The sequence below is a fragment of the Anas acuta genome, chromosome 1 (assembly GCF_963932015.1).
Source record: "Anas acuta chromosome 1, bAnaAcu1.1, whole genome shotgun sequence".
Lineage (NCBI taxonomy): Eukaryota > Metazoa > Chordata > Aves > Anseriformes > Anatidae > Anas > Anas acuta.
The window spans coordinates 24,428,458-24,446,413 of record NC_088979.1 but is presented as its reverse complement, the minus strand read 5'-3'; the positions used below and the strand labels follow the sequence as shown (position 1 = coordinate 24,446,413).

The 17,956-nt window shown below is 35.9% G+C and overlaps 1 protein-coding gene across 14 annotated transcripts in view; it reads right to left on the bottom strand.

Annotated features, from left to right (window-relative positions):
• Positions 1-17,956, bottom strand: part of NBEA (neurobeachin) — a 509,325-nt gene that overhangs the window by 448,873 nt on the left and 42,496 nt on the right. The gene's annotated exons all lie outside the window — the stretch shown is intronic.

Genomic DNA, 17,956 nt, shown 5'->3' with positions numbered 1-17,956 from the left:
TGGCTGTACTTAGATTAGCTAAAGACAATAGAAGTAGAAAGGCATTGATTTAAAAACATGTAGTAAGAAGAGATTGATACTCTACTTCTCCTGGGTGAATTCTTACAGTGGCTTTTCATTCTATTAAAAACATGCATCTGCTTTTTAATTTGCTTGGTTACAGCTTCTAGCCACTTGTTCTGATTTTTTTTTTTTAATCACTAGATTAACAAGACTTTTATAACAGAAAATCTTATCACAAGGAAGTCCCTACACACTTCAAATCAAGTCACCTCTCATCTTCTTTGATAAGTTGATTTGACTGAGCTTTATGCCCTTTCCTGCAAGATGTTCTACTATAGACACAGAAAACAAATCCCTTTTGAAGGCTAGATGGAGGGGGCTGAAGGGGGGAGGCAGGGAGACTGGAGAAGCTCTAGGCTCAGTAGAGAAAGAAAAAAGGGGGAGAAAAATAATTGAAAAATGTATGATGTGTGTATTGTTACAGAGGAACTGACACATACACACATTCTGAAAGAATGTATGCACAAATATTGGGCCACAGAGAGATGAGAAAGTGGAATAGAAAGAAGGTGCTGGAAGAAACTAAATAGTTATTTATTTTCAGAACCTTATATCTTTAAGAGCAAGTATAAACAAATCCATATTAGAAAACTTGTGCTCCTAAGCAGCATTCAAGTTACCTTTCAAGAAACCAAACAAGAATACAATATATGCCACCCCCTTAAATTAGACTTTTTACTTTTTTATTTATGATGAACAATTGCACCCCAGAGGTCTTCACTCATCTTCATTTAGCCTGAAAACACAAAGGTTTAATTCCTTTTAATTTGGCAAAATTGTTAAATGATTCAGGCAGTTTTCTTCACATAATCTTAACAAAGATAAAAAGGAAGCTCTCTCTCAATCCCTTCTCCCCTTGCTCCTATTTAAGAATGTCTATCTTCCTTCCTTATTTGCTGTTCTTTCTTCTTTCTATTATACACTCATTTTTCATTAGTTATGCAAGTTCTTTTTGTTCTGTGACTACAGCTAAATAACAGTATTCAAGGTCTGTTTATAAAACCAACCTTAATGTTTAAAGTTCTATTATGTTCTTAATGAATAGTAAAATAACATTTTTTTTTTATTTTTTTGTATTCACTTGTTGAGCTGGGAAGAATTTTTCTGGAGACGTACCAGAAGAAGAATCACTGAAATTACTGTAATTACTGAGCACATCTAATTTACATAACAGCAACGTATAAAATATGTATGAGAACACCAGTAAGTTTCTTATGTGAACTGTCTTACATATATTAATGCTCAGTTTTACCTGTATATTACTTTCTAACCGCCCCTTTGTTAGCTATTCCCTACTCATAAATATGGTTTCTATTCCACGTATATTGAGAACTCCTAAGGCTTTTCTCTGACCAGTGTCAATGCCCACACAGGTACTAGTTTTGTGTCTTTTTCAAAACACAGAGGAAAATTTTAAATAATTCCACTATGGCCCTGTAGACCATTCTATTAGAAGATTAATTTTTATCAAGTATTTTCACAGAATCACAGAATTTCTAGGTTGGAAGAGACCTCAGAATCATTGAGTCCAACCTTTGACCTAACACTAACAGTCCCCACTAAACCATATCCCTAAGCTCTACATCTAAACGTCTTTTAAAGACTTCCAGGGATGGTGACTCCACCACTTCCCTGGGCAGCCCATTCCAATGTCTAACAACCCTTTCGGTAAAGAAGTTCTTCCTAAGATCCTGGCACAACTTAAGCCCATTCCCCCTCACCAGGCACATGGGAGAACAGACCAACCCCTACCTCGCTACAGCCTCCTTTAAGGTACCTGTAGAGAGCAATAAGGTCGCCTCTGAGCCTCCTTTTCTCCAGGCTGAACAAGCCCACTTAAACTTATTTAGCCCAGCAATTCAGGACCTAAAGGAAGTATTGATGTTTTACAGTAATCAGTTTTTTCTATACATTCACCACTGATTCTCTAAGCTATTTTTGTGATGTAAATGCTCCACTGTGCATTTCCTATGTGATCATTTTCCTATGTGATCATGAGTCAAAAAAATACACACTATATTCAGTAGATTTGTCACCAAGTTAAAAATAATTGCAAGACTTCATGTTTTCAGTAGCTGTTCATGCTTTTCCATTGGGAAATGTATACAGTATCATGTCCTGTAGAACTCTGATATTACTTGGAACATATAAAGAGTATTGTTATCTTGAAGAGTAATGTGAGTTTTGAGCAGATTTTCCCTTTAGAAAATAAAGAGATTGGCAAAAATTAAGAATGCTCCCAGATTTAATCCTGTTCAGCAATGTTAAGGTACCCTTCATTTAGGAAACTCAGGACTGACTTTTCCCTGTACAGTTCAGATTGAAATATAATAGCGTTGATAAATTGATCATGTTACAGTCTGAATAATTCAATAAACACTTGATTAGGAAGATTAAAATTATGGTGTTTCCAAAGAATTTCTGGATTACACGCTTACCATACAAGCAAGAGTCCAGTAAAGCAATCTTTTTATAGTTCTTAGCTTTGAACATTAGAACACCCAGATTTTATGGCTGTAGCCTAAATTGCTACAAAACTAAACAGATGATAGACAAAATGGCTCAGACACACAAAATGCAATGAAGTAAAATAAACCTACATTATATGCTCAGATACATTACCAGTCCCAGGGATGCTACTAAACCAGTGAACATTTCTTCTGCTATCTTGCTTTTCTTACACTACATGCTCTGTAATATGGTCTGTTTTTTCTTATTTTACTTAAGTGATCCTTCAAGCAGGAAAATAGATAATTTTACCACCGTTGCAATGCTAGAATCAGTATTAAACAATAGCACATTCTGAAACAAGAATATAGAGAAATCATGTTCAATAACACAGCAGAAAAAGCATACAACTACCAAAATTCAGAAGTACACAGAACAACCCTCCTGCTCAGTTTGAAACAAAAATCCTCACTCTTTAATTCTTTATTCTTACCACATATCATCTCTGCAGGATTGGGCCTCCTTCTGTTATGCCCTTTAGGATGACAGAAGCTGCAATGGCCAGAAAAGTCAAGTAGCTTAACCTAGAGAAGGGGTGTCTTATTGCAGTCCAAAGTGACCACTAGGTATTTAACTCTTCCCAGAATTAAGAGTTAAGAGGAATTAAGGCAGTACCCAATAGCTTTGAAGTACCACCATCAGCATTGACTGTTACATGGGACAATGAGCACAGAAGACAAGTCATGTAGTGGATCCTGAAGAATAGCAGCTTTCAAAGAGGTCACAAGCTGAAACTATCAGTGTTATACTTGATTTCTGATTTCTCTAGATACAAGAAAACTGTGTTTTTGAAGCCAGGCAGAAAAAAAAAAAAAAAAAAAAAAAAAACCAAGTAAAAAAAAAAAAGTGTATAAACCCAGATTCAAGGCAATGGACAAAATTCTCCAATTTCTGGTAGACACTCAATTTCAAAGCAAAATGTCACCTGAAAAGTTGCTGCAGCCACTCTCTGAAACTTCAGTGAATATACTTAGTGTTTCTACATGTATGGGCCTCAGGCTTCTCTATTTATTCTTACACTTCCTCCTCTCATATCATCCATAACTTCTGAGAAGCACATCAGAGAAAAAACAGAAACCGCCTCTTGTGGCTGGGGAAAAGCACTGAGAATAAAAAGTTACTGCAGAAATTGCTCAGAAGCATTGGATGGAAACCATAATGTAGATAACCCCAAACACATGTGCTGCCACCAAGGGAGCTGGGATGAACCCAGTACAGTGCAATGACCACTGGGGAACCTGAGGCTGGTTGGGGGGCAGCATACCAGGGATTCAGCTTGCTTTAAGCCTGGAGAAGAACAGTATTTATGTGGTGTTTGATTATTTGGATCTTCTTTTTCTCCTTAGTTAGTACTGAAAGTTTGTGTTAACTGGCTATACATTAAGTAAAAAATTTCCCAAGCCAAGACCATTTTGCCTGTGATACGTTACACACCTTAGACAAGCAGAAAACAAACAAATCCTACACGAGGTAAGAATGCACAACATGCAACAGCCCCTAAGGTATTTGACAGTGTAACCACATTAATAACGGAGATAATATCCTTTTAAAAATCTAAACAGTCCATAACTTTCACTCATGCTAACTGTAAATCTATTCAGTAACAGTTTTGAAGGCATGGTTGATCAATGGAATGATGACAGGAGACAATCCTTCTATGCAGGTTGGTTCACTTGACTTCAAGTACTGTTCTGCATTAGCGATGTAACACTTTGAGAAGGGAAATCACATAATGGTTCAAACTGAGAATACTATCTAAAATTAATATACAAAATATGGAAAGTAGAAAGAAGCAATATGGCAATTTACAGATACATGTTCATGAGGGAAAAGACTGCATTTTTCCTACAATATCTTTCTGTAGAGAATTCCATAATCCTACCTAAAACTCTACATTTAATTACCATTGCATAGAATCATAGAATGGCTTGGGGTGGAAGGACTTAAAAATCACCTAACTCCAATCCCTCTGCCACATACAAGGATGCCACCCACTACATCAGGTTGGCCAAGGCCCCATCCAGCTTGGCCTTGAACACCTCCAGGGGTGGGGCACCCACAGCTTATCTGGGCAACCTGTACCAGTGCCTCACCACCCTTACAGTAGAGAATTTTCTCCCAATGTCCAGTCTAAATCTATCTTTTTTTAGTTTAAGACCATACCCTCTTGTCCTATCATTTGCTTATCTGAGCAAAATGTTGCTTTCCATCTTTCTTATAAGCCCACTTTAAGTATTAAAAGTCCACCATGAGGTTTCCCTGGAGTCTTCTCTTCTTCAGCCTTAACTTCCCCAGCTCTCTCAACCTTTCTTCATAGGAGAAGTGCTCCAGGCCTCTGATCAACCTCATAGCCCTCCTCTGGACCCGCTCTAGCAGACCCACATTCTTCTTGTGCTGGGGGCCCCAGACTTGGACACAGTACTGAAAGTGGGGTCTCACAAAGGCAGAGCAGAGGGGGACAATTACTCTCCTCAACCCGCTGCTAGTCACCCCTCTGTTGATGCAGCAGCCCAGGATCAAGTTGGCCTTCTGGGCTGCAAGCATGCACTGCTGGCTCATGTCAAGCTTTTCATCCACCAGAACCACCAAGTCCTTCTCCAGAGGGCTGCTCTTAAGTTCTTCTCCCAGTTTGTGCTCTTGTTTGGGATTGCCCCAACCCATTCTATCACAAAGCCATTCTCTTGTATGTAGACAAATATCATATTGAAGTCAATGTACAAATGTCACTGAAAGACACTTTAGACTGCTGATGGAGGAAACCTGGCAAAATGTCTTAATTGTTGAGAAATATTTTTTGTTTTTAAGTAATTCATGATTTGTTTTTTAAAGGTAAAAAATCTTTTATACCATTAAAATAACAACAGATTTATTTGTGAAGTGGGGTATTTGCCAGGAATTAATAAATTACAGTGAATAATTCAATTACAGTGAAGCTTTATGATTTGCATACAGAACTGCAAAGCAGAATTCAACACTGTATATAATGATCTGAGATCCTAAGTGTCTTTAGTTGAATGGCATAAGGGTTAGTAGCTTTAGGTGTTTCTATATACTCACTAAAACAGATGTCCACAGAGTTTATTCATTTATTTTTAAATAGCAAAACACAAACTACAATTTTTGTGGTTTTAATTATTCATTATCTTTTACCACTGCAATTCTCAAATCCACGATCACTGCTTGTAATTACTTCCAGCATTTCCACCTGCTTCCACTGTCAGCTGCCCTTACATTACGCTTATTAAGCATTAACAAAAGAGCCCCTAGTATCCCACAGGCCGTTATGTCTCACTGGTCTGTGCTTGTTCCAAATGACTTTGCTGTAATGAAACCAGAGATACACAATGGTGCCTTTTGCCCAGGTCCAGCTGGCTTGCTTTTGACTCACTTCTCTGTGTGCATTCCTATCATCACGATGCTAAAAGAATGAACATTTTCATGTAAAAACTTCACAGATTTCCCATAGGTAAAAAAAATAATTATTTACATAGCAACTGTCATGCATTAGTAAACATACAGATATTTCCTTTACAAACATTTAAAAAAAATCTCAAAAGAGAAATATTTTTCAAAGATGAAAGAAATTTTAATGCCAAACTATCAATCATTTTGATTCTATAATGAAAATCTATTGCTACAGTTTTGTATTTGAAATTGTGTTTATTAAAGGCTTGCATTAAACAGATTTTGGAGTCCACTATATGCATTTCATTTAACTTCACTGCAGTTTCAATATTGAAAAAGAAACAGTAATATCTTTCTAGAGATCCCAAATAAAGAAAAAGCTGTTGTTTAGCTGACACTGTCAGTGAGGAATGACTCCAAATGAGGAAGCAGGCATATATTCAAAGAAAGAAAAAAGATTCCCTCAAGGAAAAATGCACTGGTTCATAAAATACTTACGATTTTTTCATTTTGTCCTTTAGAAACTATCAGTCTGGCAACCATGAACATGGAAAAACTTTTGAATATAAAGTCTTACAGTAGCATCGTAAGAAGTCCCTGCATCAATAAAGTGATTGCTATTCTGCATAAACCATGGGACAGGAGGATAACTTTCACCAATCAGGACTACTAAGTCTGAATGTTTTGAGAAGCCTATACAGCCATTGATAAATGCTTGACTTTTCAAACACAAGAGCTTTGATAAAGATATATGGAGATATTTCATTTTTAATATCATAAATGTTAACAATTGGAAAAGACAAATTATTTCTGTACTTCAGTAACAAACTTTTCATGAAACTCAAAGTGGGCAAGACTGTCCAGCCAAAGCACGGTAATGGGAATCGGTCCAGGCGTTGATAGCTTACCTAGCTAATTTTCAAGTTCTACAATGCACAAGCAGCCCAGTATCACATTTCTGGCATACCAACGGCAAAGTAGTTTAGACCTAGAGCCCTTTGGCTAGTAGCTTGAAACTGCATAAGAAAATGAACACTAAAAAACAGTCATGTGTCCCCCTCTCTCCCTTCTTTTAACGCAGTCTTCCTTTCCTTTAGCAATTAAAGTTTAGTTAAATTCAACTATACGTAATAGAACAAACATAAAAATAAAGATGCAAAAGATTTGGAAGTGATGAGGTTTACACCATTGTTTAAGTTAAGCAAGCGTGAAATCCCCTAGTGTTCTGATGCAATTCCCTGAAGATGTCTGTTCTCAGTTAATATTAAAAAATGCACACAGAGCAACTGTCACATACTAAAAACAGAGACTTGAACTACAAAACACTAAACTGATATAAAATCTTTATAAAATACATTCATAATCTAAGACTGTGTTTCAAAATCAAAAGAATATTTAAAAGTAATAATAATTGATTCACAGAAATTTTAAAGTCCTACGTTCTTGATATTACAAGACAGGTAAATTAAGTATTATCACCTAGAAATTCAATGGATAGTAAAAATAAATACATTAGAAAACCTACTGCATTGCAGGCACTTACACACATTTTAAGACAGCACAATAGCAGGAACTACAGTCCCATAACAAAGAATTATAACCAAAAACAAGGTGCAGAGAAAGGCAAAACTGAAAATTAGAAACCACGGTACTATACTAATGGGACAAAGCTAAACAGAAGTTATAAAGTAACAATTAACATTCCTGACAGCATTACAAAAATAAGTCCACATGTCCCACCTGCCCCTTTTCCCCCCTCAAATATATATATATGAAATTGTCTCTTGAATCTATTTTGAAAATGAGTCTAAAAGACAAAAAGTCGAGTTATTAAAATTCATATTAGACCACTCTTTCAGATAGGTACTAGTAAAAATATGCAAGTTTCTACATCATCCTATAATGATTATATTAAGATTTAACCCAGAAACTAAGGGCTTTATTACATAACTTCCATGTAAGTCAAGCATATACTGAAGTCTTTTATTATTTTTTATTGTTATTTATCACATAATTAAAAATATTTGTGTTCTCATTAAACATAGTTTAGACTAAAGGACATATCACAAAATGTCCTACTTGATGTTCTGCAAGCTAGAAGTGTTCAACATGCTTTTAAAACATCAGCAATACTAAGAGAAGATTAGGAAGAAAACAGTACCCCAAAAAATAGACAGGACCAACAAGAAAAAAAGCCCAGTTGTACTAATACCATCACACCAGTCAGAGGAGTAAGGAGGATCATCATTGAATATGTCATTAAACTGAGGACAAGTTCACATTTAAAAAGGAAAATCGAACTAAGCTCACTAAAGAGAAATAAAATGGTATAAAATAGGGCTAGACAAACTGAAAAACATTTGGACTAAATGTTAAGAGTTTGAATAACATACTTAACCACATCAGAGATGAGGTTACAGTGGTGTTTTGGCACTTTGGTGTTAAAGAATTTAAAAGAGAAAAGGAAAGAAATAAATAAGCATAAGCTGTCAAACAAGATTGGAGAACAAAGTACAGGGAGACAAGTTTTATCCTCTTGACTATGAAAAATATGTTCCAAAAGGAAAAAAATAGTTATGCGCAGCAAAAGTGAAAGGGAGATCTATGATTCACCATAAAGATAAAAGAAGCATCTGCTGGCAGAATTTGGAAGAGATAAACACAAATCCCTGAAACAAGTTCAAGCGCTCCAATGAGAGAAAAAGCTTGAACATCAGAATCTTAAGTGAGGTCAACTGGAGACCTAAATTCACTGTCTGAAGCTTTCTGGTAGAAAGAACTGTGGGGTCCTGCATGAATGTCAGGTGGAACTTTAGAACAGTTTGAAGACACTGTTAATTTAACTATCTAGATATGAGATATGTAATTTTTGACAGTAAAGCTCTAGGCAATACAGTCAATGAAATCCAGAAAACTATTCAGCTAACTACGTGTAGGCCCGTATTTTATGAAAAAGCACATGGGTGTCCAATTTATGTAATTAGACCTTATACCACTAATCACAACCCTCTGGGCCCAGCTGTTCAGCCAGTTTTCAATCCACCTCACTGCCTGCTCATCCAGCTCATGCTTCGACAGCTCCTTTCTGAGGATCTTATTGTAGACAGTGTCAAAAGCCTTCCTGAAGTCAAGGTAGACAATATCATCCGCTGCTGTTCTACCATCTGTCAAGTTAGTCCTTTTGTCATAGAAGGTTATCAGGTTGGTCAAGCATGACTTCTGTGTGGTAAAGCCATGCTAACTACTCCTGATCACCTTCACTACCTGCAAATGCCTGGGAATGGTTTCCAAGATTAGCTGTTCTGTCACCTTCCCAGGGATCGTGGTGAAGCTGAGAGGTAGCTCCCTGAATCTCCACCTTGCCCTTCTTGAAGATAGGAGTGACATTTGCTTTTCTCCAGTCTTTAGGCACTTTCCTAGTCACCATGATCAAAGATTATAAAGAACAGCCTTGCAATGACATAAGCCAGCTCCCTTAGTGAATGCATCCCATCAGGTCCTATGGATTTCTGTAAGCTCAGTTTGCTTAAGTATTCCCTGACCTGATCCTTTTCCCCCAAGGACAAATGTTCCTTCCACTAGCCTTTCTCTCTGGTTTCTAGGGTCTGGGAATGCTGAAGGCTGATCTTGATAGCAAAAACTAAAATGAAGAAGGCATTCAGCATCTCAGCTTCTCCCATGTCCTGTGACTCCAGGGCCCCTGCCCCACTGAGCTACAGGCCCTCATTTTCCCTGGTCTTCCTTCTGTCATTTATGCACTTACATAAGCCCTTCTTGTTCCCGTTGATATCCCTCATCAGATGTAGTTCCAGTTGGCCTTTGACTTTCACCACAAGAGAGTGAGTTTCTGCATGCACAGGCAGAATCTCTGTATTCCTCCCAGATTATAAACAACATAGAGGCAGATGAGGTATTATAGTTAGGACTCCTGAAACATAAAGCCCCATTACATTTTTCTGTATGCTTCTCCTTCAGAAAAGATCTTTTTATGTCCAAGGATGGCAGTTGTATTTGTTTGTCCGTTGTCTTTTCCCACATAGAATCTGAGTACTAGACTTCAAATTTGCAAATTAAAAGCAAAACTTCAGAACAAAACTTCAGAAAACTATGATGGTTGCAAAACAAGGAATAGCTATAAAGCCGATAATTTAAAACAGAAAAAAAAAAAAAAAAAAGTATTTTGTTCAAATGCAGTGGTTGTTGCTACACTAGATTTTGGTTTCCTTATGAAAAATGATTCTGTGGAATTTCTTGTTATATGCTTGAGTAAATGTCTCCTAAAAAATGTCTCCTATTTTTTCCTAAATAATTAATTTTTCAAAGTAAATCTTAAAAAGGGTGACAGTTATGTTACTCACTGTTTTGAGAGTAGCATTTTTGCCTGTCTTTTACTACAGTGCAATATAAAGGAAACTCAGCTGAGGCTTGTATAATTCTCTCTAAAGCTTTTCAGTCACATGAAATACCGAGACTATAGTTTATTGCTATATATAAATAAAAGCAATGTCGACACAAACATTTTACTTAATATTGAATATTGTATTTCCAGTTGCTCAGCCCTTCCAAGTATGCCTACAGTAAACTTCTCTACCCAGCTGTTTAGTCAGTTTCCAGAACTTCTAACAGATCTTCTGAGATACTCTTCAGTTTCAAGATCACTGCTCTTCTAGATGTTGCACCCAATCATTTTACAAGTTTGTATTTTTCTATCTTATTCCTCAGCTTAACCCAAGTGATAAGTATATTTCAATATAGCTGTTAGTGAAAGCAAACTTTTAAATGAAGTTCCTCTAAGAACAGCCATACTACAATGAAAACTTTGTAGAACACCACTCAGGAGTAAAGGCCGACAGAGGTAATATGATAGAGAGATGTTCACAATGATTCAAATGAAGTCTTTAACAATGACTCCTTCATGACCAACTTGAGACAGTCCAAAAATGCATTGCCATTGGAACAAGCAGTCTTATCCTCTTCTCTCTGGCCATGAATTCCTTGTATTCTCTTACTTTGGATGAGTGCCTCATCATGACTGCAAAAGTGTTAATGTTGACTGCAAGATCAAAGTCAAAAACATTTTTCAACAGCAGGAAAGCATCAGACTGACTTGAATTTTCAGCAAAATTTCATTATTCATCAACATATAAAGCTGAAAAATAGGTGAGAAAATTCTTAGCAAATCTTTTCAAACAATATTTATTTTTGTTTTTGTTTTGGGTTTGCTTTTCATTATAAATGCAATCTTTAAGTGTATTAACGTCTCTGACCAGATTTAACTTCTCTGACCAGATTTAGCTCATTTCTCAGTTTGGGTCAACTGACTGGAGTTCTGCTTTCTCTGCAATGACTACTCCAGCCTACGCATACCATTTAGTTATGACAGGGGTCAGCAGATGGCACTATTACACATTTTTTAATACTATGCTTTTTTCTAGTAAATTTTTATTTTAACAGAAACCTTTCCTGATTTGCTGTGTACATGTGAAGTGTGCTTTCAAAAGAGAGGATCAATTTCAGAACAACAACTAAAGCCCTGTACTGAAGTTCAGGCTGCAGTTTATGAAAAAATCTGCTTGTATAACTTCTAATAATTACCTCTACTTCAAGGTTACTGTGCGTGGAACACAAATTATGGCTAGCATACACCTAAACTCATACCATGCTTTCTCTCTAATAAGAAACAGACATGAAATCCCCAATAATTATCACTGTAATGAAGCAAGTCATAAGCAAGTCATACACATCAAACTCCAGCATTCCGCTGTAAAATGGAATATCTAGCAGACTCTTGAACTTTCATTAGAGAAAACAAAAGGAAAGCTAAAGGTTACCCACATTCACTTGCAATCATCCAATTCACCCTTTCTTCCCTATAAATTAACAGAGTAATTATTACATCGTTATTTACACCAGCACGATTTCAGCTTTTCCCCTAGATTACATTCAGGAAAGTCACTCTGAGGAAAAAAAAAAATACTCTGAGAAAGGGTTTTAGATTAAAAGTAAAGAAGAAAGAGGAGAGAAAAATACCTAAAACTTTCACTTTTTTTTTTTTTTTTTTTGAAGTGAGACACCAAGAACTTACACTGTCTTCCGCACATGCACCATAAACTTACCTAGTTAAAACATTACCTGTACATGTAATCCAAACAGTTTGACAGTATTTTTTTATTGAACGATATTATTCATTCTTGTTTACTATACACATTCTGACCTTGAAATTTCAGGCTACTCAACTACTGTGGATGAATTCAGCTCTTCCATACTGCTAGTTTACTACCAAGATGCATGTAATTTCCACTTAAGAAACGGACGTTAAAGGTGTGCTCTAATTCAATATCTTGTAAACAGATAGAAATGCATGTTCTTGCTATTTATGCAACACCTTTTCCTGCAACAAAGAAATAAATCAGAGAAGGTATTTGAACAAAATAGAACACTTTAAACCTCACCAGACCACAATTCCCTTCATCCTTGCTCTTACAGCCCTCCACTCCTCCAACTACTTTCATGCCTGTTCAGTCTTCTGTAATCCCCATGACATTACCTGCGGTAATCATCTCTCCTCCACTGCTAGATGATACACAAAGGGAATTCAGAGTTGCAAAAGGGATTAAGTTATTGCTTCGTAGCTTGCTTCATTCCCAGAAACAGTCAGAAACTGGGGGTGGTTGGAACAATGATGCTTTGGTAGAGGACAACAGAGATTTCAGGATGATACTGATGTTAAAGCTGACGGTAATGGCTAGAACGACACCAGGATGAAGAGGTGTGATCACTGACCTGTGGAGACCATGGCAAATTGATGGGATGATGTGAAGCAACCTACTTCTCTGGGCTAACTGTGCTGCTCTCTGTTCCCTATCCTCTCAAGTACTCATTCATCCTATCCTCTCAGGTTTTCTTTCCTGCTCTAATTACTAAAGAAGAATTTGCAGAAGTGAGGAATTTGCAGAAGCAGCACAGGAACTCACTCAGGAGATGCATCTTGTCAAGTTTAGCCATACAGTCTCTCTTTTCTTCAGCTACTGTTTTGTTCTAGATTGAGGAAGTACCTGGAAGTAAATCAACAGAGGACCAAGTCCACAGCCAATGTTGTAATGACCTCACCAGTTAAACCTGCCTTGTCTGGCCAACAGAGTTATGGCAGACACTCAAATCATCAACTTACACTTCCATGCCTGCACGGAACTTATATTAACTGAGCAGACCACAGCTAGAGTAAGGTCTGTCAAGTCAGATGATATTTTGAATCCCACTGAATAATCTAATATATCTGGTAATGAATTAACTTCAAATATAATTACCATTTTCATATAAACTAGGTTTCTCAGTTTTCACCTGAGGTAAAAGCTAGTATTCAGAACTGATAGTACTAAGATAGTAATCTCTGACTTCTAGGCCATTTTTAATGACCTCTTTTTGTCAGTACACTACTGTATACAATTGTTTTCCTTCAAAACCTCAATAAAGTTTACAAGACTTGCACAGATGCCTTGTAAAGTATTTCAGATGCTAGGAACTCAAAGCAAAATGATCAAACATATTATGTGGTTTTAAAACCAAAGCCATACTTTACAGAATGAATTTGAAGTAAATATAAATACAACCTATCTTTCAGTATAGTAAATTTCTTTTTGTATAAAAGATATATCCATAAGTGATTTAAGAAGCAAACTTTCTAGTTCACATTTGAAATTCAAGCAGACATTTCAATCTCAAACATTTTCTTGAACATGGCATACTTTTCTGACTTCTATATTAGTATAATGTCTAAACATTTCAAATAGCTTAAAATTAAAAAAAAAAAATTATCCTCTAATGAAAATTCTGGGTCAGACTATGAGCAATTAAGCATTCATAACTTTTCTCCTCAGTTTTATTTCAGTTCACAAAAACTACAGGGACTGTGTTGGCCATTTCTTCTCTTAGTTGATTTTTTTCTGATAGAATAAGGCCTTCTAAGAGTGATATAAATCTTTCATTAAGTATTTATTTCAATGTTGGAATAAACTAATTACATTCTCCTTTGATCACGATTTCTGCTTTCAATTCCAAATTCCTGAAAATTGCACTTACAAAACAGTCTGTACCAGTTATTTGAAGTGGACTTGCCTTTTTTCAATTTGGATGGGAAAAAAAAAAAGGATTAAAATTAAGTTATTAAAACATACAAGAGTTAACTGAATTTCAGAAGCAAAACAAAAGAAATAAATTTACTTATTTCTCTTAAAATCTTCTGCAGTTTCTCTTGGATTGATAAGTAATTTCATAGTCATTTGCTTTTCCTCATCTACCTAATCTAAGAACTTAAATTTATGTCTTTAATCAACTATGATAGCTGAACTATGCTAAGTTCAAATGAATGAACCAAAATGAAGCAGCAGCAGGGAGAAAGTAGTCTGCAACAAGTAGTCTCACTGTCAATTTTAACTGTCATGTCTACTCTGGTCAATGTGAGAAGACACTATGATTTCTGACTGCAATAAAATGCATCTAAAATCAGTATTTCTCGATAGGCCTTTTATAAAATTTTGCATGTTCTTGAAGATTTTACGACTCGATGAAAACCATCATCTTTAGCTATCAAATATAATTCTAACTAATAACACAATTGAAAGGTGAATTTAAGAAAATTCTCTGAAAGGAGAGAAAGAATACCATCTCAGAATGCAAGACAGGAGAAAAGTGTTCCTCCAATCACACATGCATTTTTTTTTTTTCATCATGAAAATTGGATTAAAAATAGATTTTCATAGCTAGATGCAACATAAATTCCAAAGTGAGATGCTTATTTGGCATAAAACATGAAAGATAAGTCCATTTTATGATAGTCTAAAGAAACAAAAGTTCAAAACAACTTGAATGAAAGGATGACTCAATTATCGACCTAAAACGCAAAGAATGATTTAAAATTACATTTTTATGTTTTGTCTCCTGTAACTTTACTTCCAATTTTGTAATGTAGTACTATAATTTCCTAAAAGGAGTTTCTCATGCTTTTATTCATTTTCTTAGTAAGCAAAGTTTGGCAGGTATAGGTCATATAACTCCCCAGGAAAATAACACAGCAGCATTTGCTCTATAAGCAAGCATTATTTCTCATTGCAGACCCATTTTAGGACAAGATATGGATATTTTTTTCCTATCCAGTGACAACAGTCAGTGTTAGCACTTCTAAATGCAAAGTCACTAGAAAGGTTGTCCTTAACTTTACTTGGGTAAGCAGGAGACAGTGAAAAGAAGTGCACAGATTTCTAATTGACATAGAGTAGAGTCAAGTGAATTCCCCTTTATTACTTAGGTACTAAATCAGATACTAAGGATGTTAATATATAAGAATATATGAAATATTAAAGCAGATAAAATTGTTGAGTCATTTCTCTAAAAAAACCTACAAAAATGCTACATCTAATGTACTGTGTATAGAAGGGATTAGCACAATTTACCTCCTCCTCCACAAGATGCAGAATTGTGATAGCTTAAAAATAGGTGAATTTATGTACTTGGCTCTCCTATTTCTGCTAAAAACTGGAATAAAAATACCTTTTAAAAAATAAAAAAATAAAGCTTCTGTCCTGCAAGTATTGCACAGAGACTTAGTACCTTGCTAGGTCTTCCTTCTTTTTCCTCTCTCCTGGACACCTACTATTTGTCCTTTCAGTAAGAAAGAAGATAGAAGCAGCTTATGCTTGCCTGCGACAGCAACACAAGTCTGTTTCTGAGAAGACCTAAAAATGCTGTGCCCTGAAGGATCATTATCAAGACTTCCAGCAGAGTAAGATTCCCTCTGTATAAAGTAGCACTGTAATTGCTCAAGTGACAGACAAAACCTACCACCATACACTGTAACAGAATCTTCTGTTGTTTTTTCCCTAGTATTTGTTGCAACAAAAGGATCCTTTCCACTGTTGCAAATTATCTGCTTGTGTTTATGTGATTAGTAAACATTTTGCTTTATTGCAGTTGTTCAAGGAGGACTGCTCACGAACTCAGACCACCAAAACTGTGAACATGACAGAAAAATTATTCCTATTTTAAGAGAGCCTGACCTACATTTCAGCGAGAAGACTAGACAAGAATGTCATACTTGAGACTACAACAGAACTTTTCTAAGTCATGTATCTAAGTCACTCAGTTCAATTCTTTGTATGTAGAACAGCTTAAATCTTCACAAAAAATATTCAAATGTTTTCTAAAGAAACAATTATTAAAACTAAACTTATTTAAAATTATATTTGAAATAATGACATAAGATTAGATCTTACACAAATACACTGCAGCAATGCTATAATTAAGTAGTGCACCTGAAATTTTACAGATAAATGTAACAAAACAGACGAAAGTAATTGGTTAACTGCCACAGTCTGTTGAAGCTAAGCCAGCTCTTGACACAGGGTCTCTTTGGGGATTAAGAGAAATGTTTTGAAAAAATACCCAACTTCATTTATTGTTAAATTTATTACTATTTTGCTCTAGATCATTAGCTCATTTCAGAAGTTTGAAAGAGGTGATAAGCAAAAATAACTCCCTCTTTTCCCACCTCACTTTTTAATACATGACTATAAATGTTTATGTAGATCTGATAGTTCTACTGTCATGAACAACAAGGAAGTCAACTTAGTCACCAACCACATGCACTATTTTAAGTCAGTTTTATATGCAAAGCTGATTTTGACGAACTCTAATCAGTACACTACGAATTAAGAATATTTACCAACATAATCAGTTCTAAACTAGTAGGCTTTGCTGCTCACAGACAGAAAGGCAGAATCAAATTCAAATATATGACTTCATTTGGAGGCAAATCAGAATATCTTAACAGCTACCAAGCATTGAACTTTCCTTTATGAAACATAATTGAAAAAGGCACACAGTGGAGGAAGATGCACTGACTGTCTAAATACAATTAATATGATTCAGATGCTGAAAATACACACTTATTCCTCTAATAAATCATTTTGATTTAATATTAATTATGAACTAATTTCATGAAAAATTCTTATCAGACTTAGAAAGGACTGGATATGTGCGGTCCATCCCCAAAGCCACACGCACACATAAAAAAACTTTTTCAGCAAAGTATACCAAGTCACTAAATCATTATATTCAGCTTGGCTCTGATTTCCTAAGTCACACAGTTAAATAAGATTCTAGGTTTACTTTTCAAAGCCATCAACATCTGAAAAAAGGCATGGGACCATTAGAATTCCCCGTGGCTTCTGTCTAGGGTTTTAGTTAGGCTTAGTTAAAAAAAAAAAAAAAAAAAAAAAAAAAAAACTCCAAATCTATTGTGAGAAAAGGAAGGAGACAAGTTAAAGCCCTAAAAATCAGGCCCAGAAACAACCATGGATTCTTAATGCAAGTCCTATAAAAAGTCTCTTTACCAAAGCACTATTGGAGAATTATGACCAACATCTCTGACTTGTATACAAAAGAAACAAAGTACTCATTTCTCCACAGATGCTATTAGCCTTTTCTTATTTCTGCATTGAATAGCCTAAAAGGATAAAGACAAACAAGTCATTTAAGCAGGGAAATTACATTTTAAAATATTTGAAAACAAAAGCTATTCTTCTGTAAAACATAATGTCTGTTTGACAGCAGGCTTACCGTGAGCCAGTAGTGTGCCCTGGTAGCCATGAGGGCAAACCATGTTTTGAGGTGCATTAAACACAGCATAGTTGGCTGGTCAAATAGTGATTCTCCTGATATATTTAGCATTGGCACGGCCTCACCTGGAATACTGTGTGCAGTTTTAGGCCCCACAATATAAAAAGGATGTTAAGGTACCTGAATGCCACAAAAGAAGGGCAACAAAACTGGCAAATGGGCAGGAAGGCATGTCCTTTGAGAAGAGGCTGAGGACCCTTGGGTTGTCCAGTCTAGAGGAAAGGAGGCCGAGAGGCAACCTCCCTGCTCTCTGCAATTCCCTGAGCAGGGGAAGCACAGAAAGAGGTGCTCCCTGGTCACTGATGGC